The 13,249-nt window shown below is 36.8% G+C and overlaps 1 protein-coding gene across 2 annotated transcripts in view; it reads left to right on the plus strand.

Moving 5' to 3' along the window:
* NT5DC1 (5'-nucleotidase domain containing 1) overlaps positions 1 to 13,249 on the plus strand; it is a 117,801-nt gene that overhangs the window by 64,156 nt on the left and 40,396 nt on the right. The gene's annotated exons all lie outside the window — the stretch shown is intronic.

Here is a 13,249-nt window from a genome sequence, read left to right on the forward strand (position 1 = left end):
CAAAAATATTTGTGCAAGAAAGCTACTATCCATCCAGGATAAACAAAGGAAGACTTTTATTAACTCAATGATTGTGGCAAACTAATCAAGAAAGAGAACAAAGTTAAAAATCCCAAGAAAAAGTATATTGCATCTGTATGGGAACTGTTGAGTCATGGCCTGAACCAGTGATTGATCATCTGGGGAAAGGACCAGATCAGCCCTGGGAGCACAGGTGAAGGTAATTCACCTGTGTGACCAGAGGGGTGAAGCCTGGCTGCACCTCTCTTAGACCCCATTTAAGGGCTGACTGTCACTGGGTAAGAATCTCTTTCTGGAGATCCCTTCTTGACGAAGCTTTACCCTGTGAACCTGGAATCTTCTGCTATGGGTGAGCAACCTTCTTCCCTTCCTTTATAGCACCTTCGTATTGTGCTGATCCTTCCATCATCACACCTTTGTTGTAACACACTTCCCATTGTATAGATCTGTCCAATTGCTACAGCATCTTTTCTATATGCCTCCATTCATAATAGTGTGTGATACTGTACTCATTTTCTAACAATGCATTTCTGTAAATAATTATGAATATATGCTACAATTATAATCACATTACTGATTTCATGAGCAGCACTGTAATTATACTGAACATTCATCTTTAGCACTTGAATAACAACTGATATACAGGCGGCTCAAAAGCTGTACTTTTCTCAGTCATTTTGCAATTAACCCAATATTGACTGTTATTCCAGTCTTGCCTGTACCAAAATTGTACAAAGTAGACTGTTCTTGAATAGATTTTGTTCTCACTTATGACATTGTATTTTATTTCTCTAGTCTATTATGTATTTTTCTATTTGGCTATCTTGTAATTGCTAGCAGTCTAATGAAGTCTAATGAAGGCAGGGGAGATTCAGGCTGGACATCAGGAAGTATTACTTTTCAGAAAGGGTGGTCAGGCACTGGAATGGACTGCCCAGGGAGGTGGTGGAGTCACTGACCCTGGGGGTGTTCAAGGAAAGACTGGATGTTGTGTTGAGGGACATGGTTTAGTGGGAGCTATTGGGAATAGGTGAACGGTTGGACTGGGTGATCTTTTAGGTCTTTTCCAACCTTGGTGATTCTATGATTCTATGATTCTAAGTCTTTGTCTGCTCAGTTATTCTAGCCAACAGTACCATTGTGTTACTGTGTTACCACAGCTTGAACTTCTGTAAAAGGCAAATTCTAACAACTGAATTCAAGTAGTGTGTGTTCTTCCTAGCTTCAAGACCTTATATTCAATTATAGCAGTACAGAAAACCAATGGCAAAAACACTTAGTTTTTTTTCTGTTTGAAATCTTATTTCTTGCATGCAGCAAGTGTTGGAAATGAGCAATAGGACCATTAAACTAGATTATCTGGCTTAGCCCAAGGTAGTAATATAAACAGTAGATTTAAAAAAAAAAAAAAAAAGATATCTCAGATTACACACTTACGAGCAACTGTATGATCACAATTTACACACCCAATTTTGACAATTGAGTACTTTGTACTACTGAAGAACCATACAACTTTACTGTATGATTTCCACGGAATCATGGAATAGCTGAGACTAAAAGGGACCTTTGGAGAGTATCTGGTCCAACTCTGCTGAAGCAGGGGCACCAGACCAGGTTGCCCAAGGACCACATCCAGAGGACTTTAGGTTTCCAAGTAATTTTTCTAACATAGGATCATAAAATAGTTTGCATTGGAAGGGACCTCAAAGATCATCTATTTCTAACCCCCCTACCACAGTCAGGGTTGCCAAATGCTTGATCAAGCAGTAGTTCAGGCTAACCAGGGCTCTATCCAACCTGGACTAGAGCACCTCCAGGGGTGGGGCATCCGCAACATCACTGGGCAGCCTATTCCAATATGCTTACATACCTGTGGCATTCCAAAATGTGCTTCTTATCTCTTGGTCTGACTCTGCACTAAGTTGTCCATCTTATGGCAGTGTTCTTAAATGTCTCTCATATGTTCTTATATGGGTATCCCTTAATGCCTTTTATTACAGTAACTCTTTGTTGCCTATACGGACTTGAAATTTTCTTCAGCAACACTTCAATGTTACAGTTATCTTAATTTACAACTAAATTTTCTAAACATATTTTTGTCTCCAAGGTTCTGTTTTCTGTATTTTTTTTTTTTTTTTCTTTAGCAGTAATAATACTTTTTCTTGGAAATTTTACGTATGAAAAGGCCTTAAGTATCTAGAAATTACATGAGGACATAAGAATTTATAGTAGTTTTTCTAAAGACTGGTAAAAGTGTTGTATACACAGACCTAATAATTTTAAATTTCTTTGAGATAGTGATGAAGTCTATTACTTGCCCATGAACTTGTATTTATACTGATATAATGACATTTTCCTTACAAGTGTATTTATCTCTCTGTGCAAATGATCTTACGCTCACACAGTTTTGCTACTTAACAGCCTTTACCAGTGAATGCACATAGGGCTAATTTCCTGAAAGATCTGCATGTAAGGATAGCTGATCTAGTATTATTAGACAGAGTTATATACTTGAAGCTCAAATGTTTTTTGATGCTTGAAAATTTCCACCCTTTTAAAGATAAAAGAAAACCTTATTTCTGCTTATTTCTTTTTGCTTTTCCCAAGTTCTTATGCAGTAGGAAAAGTTATTTTAAAAAGCAATTGCAACAGAACTGCTAGTGCTGATGCAATTTGTGATTTATCCTCATTGAAGCATTATAATGATAAAAGAAGAGGGCTATACTTTGTACCCCATTATCACTGTAGTGATTTTTTTTTTTCATGCTTAGTTCATATCTTCTAGTAGGACGGAGGTAATAAAAGAAAGACCTTAATACATGATATAAGCACAAGCATTTCATATGTTCATATAATGACAGTAAAAAAAAAAAAAGAAAGTGAAGAAGGATTAAAAAAAAAAAAAAAAGCTAACTCTACTTATTGGAGAAGGTATAGAGCTGCAAGCAAACTTTTCTGTCCACATGTCTTTGCCTTCAACATGAACAGGGATTTAAATCCGGAAGCTGAAATAAGCTTTCCTTACCTGTCTGTTTTTTGGGGACTTAGTGTTTAGTCTGGCTGCCTGGAAAACAAGAGCTGTTTGTGTGGCCCCTAGTTTCTTCCTAATATTCAGGGAAGAGTCTTGTTGCTCTGTGGAAAATGTGTCTACCAATGCTTTGAGCATGCCATATTTGTAAATGTAAATTGCTGCCATAGTGTTTCCCTTCTATAAATCCCAGGTCACACAGATGAAGCCCTGTGCCCATGGGATGCAGCAGGACTTTCTTCTTGCAGCCCAGTGAGGACTGGAGGCATAACTTCTATTTTTTGGTTTTTTTCCCTCACCAAAGAAGCATTTTGCTGAGGGTGTAACAGGAGGGGGCGTGAATTGGACTGTTGGTGAAGGCCCATGGCAGCTCCCTCTGCAGTTCGCTTGCAAGGAGCCCAGCAGGAGGATGTCCAGAGTGGCACTGCTTAGTGAGTGGTGTGAGTCACCCATGTCATGGCAGTGCAGTGGTAAGCTTTAAGGCACTGTCAACATGCACTGAAGGTGGGATCAAACAGCTGTAGTTTACTGGTCTGGGGGCACCATACATTTCTTGATGCTTTTAAAGCTCTCCAATTAATAGACATATTTTCCAAACATATGCTAGTTCACATCCTTTGTAATTGAGGTTTTCAGATGTAAACAGTTTGGGATTGTTGGCTTGCAAGAGAGAATCATTTCCAACAAAAAAAAACTTGTTTTGTATGCTGTTGCAGCAGATGAACCACAGGTAGATTCATTTGGGAAGTGAATAAAGACATGGATTTTCAATTGATGAGAAGTTACTATATGACTTAAAGAAATCTGAGAGATTGAGCTCTGTGAAGTTTGCATTAACAGTAGTAGCAACAGCAAATTTCAACCATACTGTAAGAGAAATTCTGTAGTAACTTACGTATCTTTATCAAGAATATAGGTTGCTTTACATTTCCATGTCTTCCTGCTACTAGCTGCAAAAATCCATACGGATATGGCCCCAGAAAGCCAAGAGTTCTCACTTGCTAGAGCCTGTAAATGGCCAGAAATGACAAAAATGTCTGTCCAGGTGCATATGATCTATCTCAAGCATGTTGCCATCTGCTTCTTGCAAGAAGTCTCTTAAAGCCAGAGTGCCTTTGAGCACACATCCAAATGTGGCTTCCAGAAGCTTGAATTTCAATATTCTAATTGCAATTGTAGCCACTTTAATATGTGTTTCTTGATATTTGCATGTTAGATTGCTATTGAATTACCCATGCTAGAATCAATTCAGCTCCTTCATAGGAATAAAATCTGAATAAAAATTGAGATATTTCTTACAAGTATATGGCAGTGGAGCTTGACCATGAGAGTGCATGATTTTGCATTAACAATTCATTTCCATTCTAAAAAAAAAAAAAAAAAAAAAAAAAACCCGAAAAGGAGAGATTAAACATAGCAAGTATCCTTCTTCAAGCATTTACAGGGCACAGATTTGTGATTGCTTTTTTTGCCAGATTGAGATTGTAATTTTGGTCTGAGATTTCCAGTGGAGGAGCTTGAAATACAGAACCAAATATTAATTCCAGGTTTAATGATTAGGATGCCTGTATGCAGAGCTATTGTAAAGTTTGAGTCTCTGTTGCTATATGAAGTGGCGAGGGTCAGATAAGTGAGATTAAAGCACAAAAACAAAATCATGTCAGCACCAGGATTCAGCAGACTGGAACCATGTTCCAGCAAGGCAGAGACAGTGCTTCTGCCTGGCTTGCAAAACAGGCTTGTGACAGTAAGCGACTGCCAGTTTGTGTGCATGTGCACACGAGTGTTTCTCCTTTATTCCTTTTTTTTTGGGGGGGGGGCTTGCAGAATTTTCCTCATTCTGGAATCCTAGAGAAACCTAGGAGATAAAAATAAGATTCTTTCACAATTCTGCTTACAGAAACCATTTTCCTCATGCTCACTCTTGGTATTAATTTCAACCAGATTCTGCTCACTAGGGACCTATTTTACATTAAGTGATATTTACAGGTTTACTTTTTATCTTGTGGCCCTTGTTTAGATGATGCTAAAAGAGAAAATTCAAGCTAGGAGAAAAAACATTGCAGGATCACAGGTGGAACACATGGAAAGTTTTTCTTAACTTTAAAATACAGATTTCCCCTAGCCTCTAACCTCCAAAATGCATGTAGATGGGCTTGGGGTTTCCAACAGCGATTTAGGTATAACTGTGTGGTCCCTTAGTTTGTGTATTGTTCATTTTAATGAAAACTATGTTATTAACAGCAACAAGTCAAAAGCTATATTTCTGCTGCTTGCTGCATTCATTCCCTTCACCAATCTACAAGCAAACTTTGTTTTGAACATAATCCTAGGCATCATTATCCATAGATGAGGGGGTTGAATATGAACTCTTGCCCCATTTATTAAAGAACAAGTGGAAAACAGGCTGCAAATTCATCTGTAATACGTAATCATATTATTTTAAGAAACTATAGAAGATATCTTGGTTTTGCCTCACCAGTACTAAAGGGATGGGTTAGGTATTCTCTCTCTCTGACAGGTAGCTGTCCAGACTCTTTTTAAAGACCTATACCTATGAGTCCTATAGAACCTCTGAGGCAACTTTTCCAGTGTATCAATACCCTTGAAACTTGAAAAATTCTTATCTTGCTTTTGGAGGCATAAGCTCAATGCTTCTTGACTCATTGACTTTGGTCTTAGGGGGACATTATTCTCTTTTTTTTTTTTTTTTTTTTTTTTTTTTTTTTTTTTTTTTTTTTTTTTGTACCTCTCTAAGCAGCTTTTTATGTGCTTGAAGACTGGCATTATTTTTTATTTGGCTTTATCTTTAAGCAGACAAATCATCCAGTGTTTTCCAGATGGCCAGGAGCCGAGCCACTCCATGCATGTGCTGTGACTTCTGGCCGTTGTGGATCGTTGCCTCTGGGTGGGACAACCCTGTCTCGGTCATTCTGGCAGCAGAGGGGCTGCCTTACATCTAGGGGGGATGGAACCCAGCCAGCAGCCCTCCTATACCCCTGGGCCGGGCAAGTTCCTGGTGGGCGGTATCCCCTGTCGCTAGATGGCAGCAGCTGCACAGTGGAACTGAGAAATAACGCCTGAAGGGAGGAGTTTTCAGTCAGGGAAGCTGGTCTCTCTCTTCAGTAGCGTGTGGATTAACTGTTTGTATGGTAAACAATTACGTACAGAAGTAGGTTTTTCTTCCTGCAGCTGTGCAAGCTTCTTAGAGAAGACTATAAGCTACTACTGTTTGCAGTAAACTGCTAATACTTCCAGGAAGGATATTTATGAGAAATTTAACTTCATTCTTACTGTAACAAGTGCCTCATAGTACCTGTCTGTTCCTGTCTGGAGCCTTTTTCATTTGAGATCTACAGAGTAACCTGTAATGTCCTGTTGGTAGAGCAGGACTGCTGAGTAGGACTTCTAGTTTGTTTAGATTTGTCAGCAAATTGTGCTTTTATTACAAAATATGTATGATATGTATTTTATTTCTTTATTACGCATTTCACTTCAACATCAAGTGTAGCAGCATGTCTCAGCCAAGCCAGCACACTCAAGTAAGCCTCATCAGCTATATAAGTAAATACTGTACTCTATATTTGAATTCCTGTCAAATTAGGTGCCAGCATTTCTTTCTGACCACAGCAGCATTCATTTCCCAGCTTCTTCTCTGTATTCTCCTGCACTTGTCTGTTAAACAAAACAATTTCCTCCTTCTGTCCTAAATTGTTTCTTTTTTTACTAGGGAAATGTATTTAACAGTGCGTGAGTTGACCCAAGATATGGTCTGAAAGGCATCAAATATGTACCAACATTTCTATCAGCCCAAGAGTAACAACAGCTGCTCTTGGCTTCCTTCAGAGAATATCTAGGCATTCAGCCTTCTTTCAGTTTGAAACCTATCTTCACATCCCAGAGCATTTAAATTTTTGCAGTATGCTTCTCGTAGGCCATAGGAGTAGAAAAAAGTAGAAGAGAAAGTAATTATGAAATGTTTGAAGAAGTGATGTTTTGTGTGAGTTCTACTGAAGTGTTTTGCTCAATATATTAAATATTTATATAGCTCTGCAGTCACTGTTAATCCAAATAGTTGTGTTTTCTCTAGCCTACCACAGATTCCTCCCTTATAGTCACCCCCTCAAAATTAATCAAGGTGAACATATACACTTGTCACCACTGGAAAATAGTTTATTATTTTAGCAAATAACATATTTTATTTCTTAGAATTCCATTTCTGCCTGACTAGAGTTGGGTGTTGCTAAAAATATTGAGAAAATTAATGTTATGTGAGCTGTGAACATTAGCTTTTGCAGCTGCGCAGATAAAAGAGGCACATGAAGGATCAGAAAACTATCTTGTATTTCCACTAGTAATATGTGATTTCTTCAAAACTGAAGTGTTGCATGCAAAGAGTAGACTTAAGAATCATTACTTTTCTGAGAACATCAGAGGAAGAATTTTCTATTTAATTTCACATGATATGCCAATAGAGGTTTTCGGAAACATATTATTAATAAACTACAACTTACCATTTTTTGTTTCTCTTTCTATTTTTTTTGGCAGCTTCTCATATCCAGGAACACAGTTCTTAACTTTGACAAGCAGAAGATCATCATACTCCAAGTTCACTTTCATGGTAGGCAGTGACCTGCCTGGGTGTCATTTGGAGTCTGTGGTCTCTGATGGTCACCCTAGACATACTCCTTTTTCCCTTCTGTCCTTGAAACACTTTTCCTCTCTTTTTTTCTCATTTGAAAAACAGATTTGGTATTGTAATAATAATATTTCCATTACCTCCAAACTCAATATGATCTTTTTATGTCTGCTTCTACTTAACTAAGAGGTGTAAATAGCTAGTATTCTTCCTAGGCCAGGGTGTCTAAACCTTTGGTCTGTTAAAGAACTGCGCAGTCTCAGCTAAGGAATTGAGACAATTGCAGAAAACATAAAAATATAGAATATTTTGTCTGTTTCTTTTTTGCTCCTATGCCATTTTCTTTTTAACTCCTGTCTTGCTGAACTTGCATCCTTTCACTGTTTTTAAACATCTCTGTCTTCTGGGGGAAAGAGAAGGATGATTTATTGCTTCCTGCTGTTCTCTGTTTCTGATACCTGCCTGAGGCCTAGCCTCCAGAATATAACATTTTACCCCCATCATCCTTGCTTTGCACTTAACTCTTCTTATCTTACTTTATGCTAACATTTCTTTCTCTCTGCCTCTCATCCTGCTTCTGCTATTCCTCCTACTCCATCTTAAAGGAAAGGAGATGAAGATGACTTGGCTAATGCAGATTTAGCAAGCATCCTCTTTCTCCAGTACTTGCTTTCATTAGCAGGAAAGTAAATTATCTTGCAAATTATTTTGTAGTGGAGGCAGTTTTCTTGTGTATATGTTGAATGCTCATGTTAGATGTTGGAAATGTTTAGACAAGAAAAGAAGCCAACATGAATAGTGAAAGAATTGTCTTTGTGTTCACTCTGATATCCTGAAGTGCCATAAGATGCTAGAAAAGCAATACAAAATATAGTGGAAAGCAGTATACAGTGAACATAGTTGTTTGCCTTGTCTGCCTCATCATTTATCTACAGTAAGACTTTACTTCAACTCCTCTCTGTTTATCAAATAAATGACTGTTATGTACAAGCCAGCATTCAGACTAAAATTGGGAAAGAGGTATAAACCTTTCCTCACTTCAGGGTTGCAGAGAATCTAGCAATTGGTATTGATAGCTAAGCTATCAAGTTGCCTTTGAATTTAAAACAGAGTAAAGTCACATACCAAATACTACTTCCTTTGTAAGAATGATTAGTTATAAAGCCACTAAATACAAGCTACAAATTGGCAGCTGAAAGTTTATTTTTCTTGGCTGAATAGTAAGGATATTTTCAGTCTCATACCTCTCTGCTTAGCTAAACCATATAAATAGTGGTTAAATTCTTTTATATTCAGTCAAGTAGCTGCCCCTTAGAATTAGTAACAATCTTGAAAAATGTGCTATATTTCTGTGTTTTAGTTCTGGAATGAAGCCTTGCCAGAAATGCACCTCCTCAATATTTTTTTTTTTTTTTTTTATAACCCAAATGACAGTTAAGAGATAAAAGCTACATTGTCCCAGCAATGCAGATTACAGCCTTTGAGCCCATAATAATCTAGAACTAGTGGGGTGCAAACTGACCCTGCCAAAGGAAAGTGCTGTAGTGAAGAGCATAAGAGAAAGTAATGTGGGGAAACACAGGGAAACACAGTTCTTAATGTATTGTATTGGAACATCAAATAGTATATTTGAATATCATAACTTTGTGACTGCATTAGAGGAGGGTGATTGGATTAAAGCCTGGATTGTTTTGTCTGTGCTTAAGGACTTCTGCCCGTCCCTACAAGCACTGCTCTTTCTGAGTTTGGTCTGAGGATTTCACATTCCAGATATATAGATTTCCTGTCATGCTTATTATCAAAGCTGCATTACAAGCAGTTAACTTACATGGCAAGAATTGCAAAGGACATCTTGATCAATCATCAAGATCAGATTAGACAAGAAAAAACAAACCCTGAACTGGATGCTAGAGGAACTTTTGGTAATATACATAGAGGAAATTATGTTACTTAGAAAACATGACATTAAGTAGATCTGTTAAGAGAGTCTGAAGCAGTTTCTGGCAGCATTTTATGATGTGGCAGTTCTAGACAACCTTTTAATTGGTTATATTTCTATCTTCTGCTTGAAAACATATTTTCTGAAAAGATACTTAATGAACTGAGAAGCCAGTTACTATTTTTGAAAGGGTATTTGGCAGATGATTATAAAGTCCTGCAGAGGTTAATTGCCAATGCATTGTCTTAGGCTGTATTCCAGAGAATTCACGAAGCTGCTCAGATACAAGAATGGAAGTTGAAAAATGGCATTCGTTCCCTTGCATTGCAGAGCAGCAGCAATAAGTTACAAAGTCATGCATACAGTCTACAGAGGTTTGTTTCCTACTCCATGTAACTGGAATAAGTTCTTCTGTTAAGTCGTAGGAGGGTAAATATGTTGATTATTACATTGATAATTACAGTCCTCTTGATTCCACTTTATATTTTGAGAAAGTCTTCACACTGTCAAAGTGTGGTTATTAGCATGGGCTTTTGCATGGATACAAATCTGCTAACTATATAGAGACATTTGAGGTAAAAGTTGTTTCTTTTCATTAATTTTTGCATGCATATTAATACATGTCAGTATCTATACAGACCCATGTTCAGTGATGTCTATAAAATTTAGGAGACTTTATATAAAATTTTGGAGACTTTATTTTAGGCCATGTGCAAGTAGCAAGAGGTCAGTTGTAGATCTAGTGGTCACCATTAGTCCTCCATTATGACAGTGAATTTGAGGACCACCAATGATTCTCTAAAGGATGTTCATAGTTCCATGTTCATAGGTTTTTTTTTTTAAAGAGAATTTGTAAACTTGGATGCTCCACAAGAGTTACTGCAGGCTAACATTACTTCTCAAGGATGGTTCTTGTCTAGTAATTATTTTTCTGCTTTTCAGGAAGAGAGTTGCGTGATAGTAGCAGAAAACCATTTATGATAATTAGCTTACTTTCTCCTCTCGTGTGTTAGCACCAATAAAATTAATTATTTTCTGATTCCTTACTGACTCTTTGTTTAACAGAGTTTTATTATTATTTTTTATTCTTTTAAGGTTTTTCTAAAGAAAAATAAAATATGATGTGTGGTATAGTGATAAGAAGTACTTGGAAAAAAAAATGCTTCATTTCTCACCATCAAAACATTTCAATTGACTGTGAAGGCTTAACGTGATGCTAATTTCTTCATCACATAATTAAATTTTCTCAACTCTGCCAGCAAGGTGTCTATGGCTCTGCTGCCTTCCTCAGTACTTGCCCTTGGCCTGGGATAATGAACAAGTTTTTCAGCTTTTGTCTTACCTGGATTTCAATAAAATCTTGCAAGCTTTTGTGATTAGACTTCTCTATTAAGAGTATATATTCAAGGAATGTGTTTTCACCAGATTCAATACTATGTTAGGAATAAAGTTAAACTCTACTTTTTCTGAGCCATGTTTGTCTATTTACAGTATAGTGTGTGTGTCAATGAGGGTTATTCCAAGGTATCACTGCCTAACAGCAAGCAGCCCAGAGGCAAATTCCAGATCCCAGTGTTGAGAACTGATTTATTGCCTGCCTGCAATTAACAATTGGGCTTAAGGGTCTGGACAGAAAAGTGAAATAAGACTCTTTCAGCTCATATGTTGAATACAGCCTTGTTGACCTTTTCCATTTAAGATGAAACTAAAAGATGAGGTATCACAGATTTATTATGCAGCACTTACTTCACAGTGTATGGGGGAAGAGAACAGTGATATTTAAATTTACTTAAAGGCCTTACATTGGTTACACATCAAAGAATGAGAGTGGGAGATGTTTGGTAGGGAAAACAGACAATGAAGTATGTCCAGCACTGAAGTTCATATGTTTTTTCCTTCTTCCCTCAGGGTAAAAAAAAATTAAAAAAAAAAAAAAAAATCACTGTATATTTAAATGAACTTTACCATCTTTCTTTGATTATTTGAACCTGTGGGAGCTAGTGTCAAAACTGCTTTGCTTGTGTCTCCATTTGTTTATGTTAATATGTATTTTCTGAAGGGAGGGGGAGAGAACGAAAGAAGAAAACTTGTCATAGCATAGTTCATGAAATACAGCTATTCTGAAGAGGAAAGGCATCTTCTGCTACTAAAAACTTTATTGCTGATCCCAAACAGTATTCATGTTCCAGGAAACGGGGTAAAAACATTTTCCACAGGAAACCTTCCTTGGTAGATCTGCTTTGTTTAATCAAAAAAGCCAATGCTCTTGGCTGGCTCTCAAGACAAACATTGTGGTATCCCATTGAGCTAGCTCCAGGAACATGCTTATATTCCTCTGGTGAAGGCTGTTACATGTCTTGACCTAAATACTATGGAGTAAAATTGTGACTTGATTAGAAGCTGATAGGTTTTGTTTAAGGGATTTTCCTGAGATATAGCAGTCCACTCTGTAGCTTTTGGACAGGTATCTGTCAAGTTACAGTACAGAATAAGAGATTTTTGTCTCTTGGCTAGCTGCAGTGATGGCATTTAATTTGGAACTCCTTATGGAGGACTTTTCTCCTACCATCTGTAGATGATTGAATATGTTAACTCACAAAATGGTATTATGTTTAGCACCCAGTATATATCTTTCAGTCTTTCTTTGATACTACTGTTTCAACTGTACATGTTCTTTCTTTCATTAAATAGCTAAAGTTCAAGTGGTTTAAAACTTATTTTTTCTTACATGAAAATAGCGTTATTCACATACCAGAAAGCTAAGTAATGTCTGGGATTTATTAAATCATTCAGCAAAGTTGACCACAGACAGTTGCATATAGAACAAATGCTGGAAGAAAAATAATCTCATGTTGGCAATGTTCATAATACTATAACACACACACAGACAGAAAACCAAACACTTGGTATTGTTTCTGTTTATGCATTGCTATTTCTTTTTAGACCTTTAACTAGCTTAACATTTTTAGGTATAGAGGATTTGATCAGAGAGGAAATATGTAAGCTTAAGTCATAGAGATGATGCAAAAACGTTAACTTTCATATTATGTTGATGTCTTGGTACAGTGGTTATGGGTTATATCAAGGTATATCTTTATTTACTTGATATGATATTAATTAATAGATACATTTTATTGCTAACTTTATGTAATTCTGTACTTCTTAAAATCTTGCATTTCAAGTGTATTTACAAAATTTTGTTGCTGCAGTGTTCAGAAAAAACAGCATTATTGATGTTGGAACTTTGGTTGTTTTTTGTATCTGTTCCTAGTATTCCACATACCTGTGAGCTTTGCCACCTTGTCTGATCAGCTCTTTGCACATAAAATGCTAGTTGCGAAACAGCAGAAATATTAACGTGAGCATTACTCATCAGACAGTACTAACATAAGACGTAACAAGTGACTGAACAACGTTCTTGAGAGTTTCATGCTCTTACAATTTTCTGAACATTAAACTCATTTTTAAATCACAAACAGTATCCAAAATTTGAGCAAAGGCAATGGAAACCGTTACTTGTTGTGTAAGACTATAACCTGTAACATATGCATTATTTACTCTCATGAGTAAAAGAGCATCAAATACAATAACTGAAAATTATTTCTGCTACAACGCATCATTG

This window comes from Centrocercus urophasianus, unplaced genomic scaffold, assembly GCF_019232065.1.
Source record: "Centrocercus urophasianus isolate 14NV4802_14NV808 unplaced genomic scaffold, USGS_Curo_1.0 seq_10, whole genome shotgun sequence".
Lineage (NCBI taxonomy): Eukaryota > Metazoa > Chordata > Aves > Galliformes > Phasianidae > Centrocercus > Centrocercus urophasianus.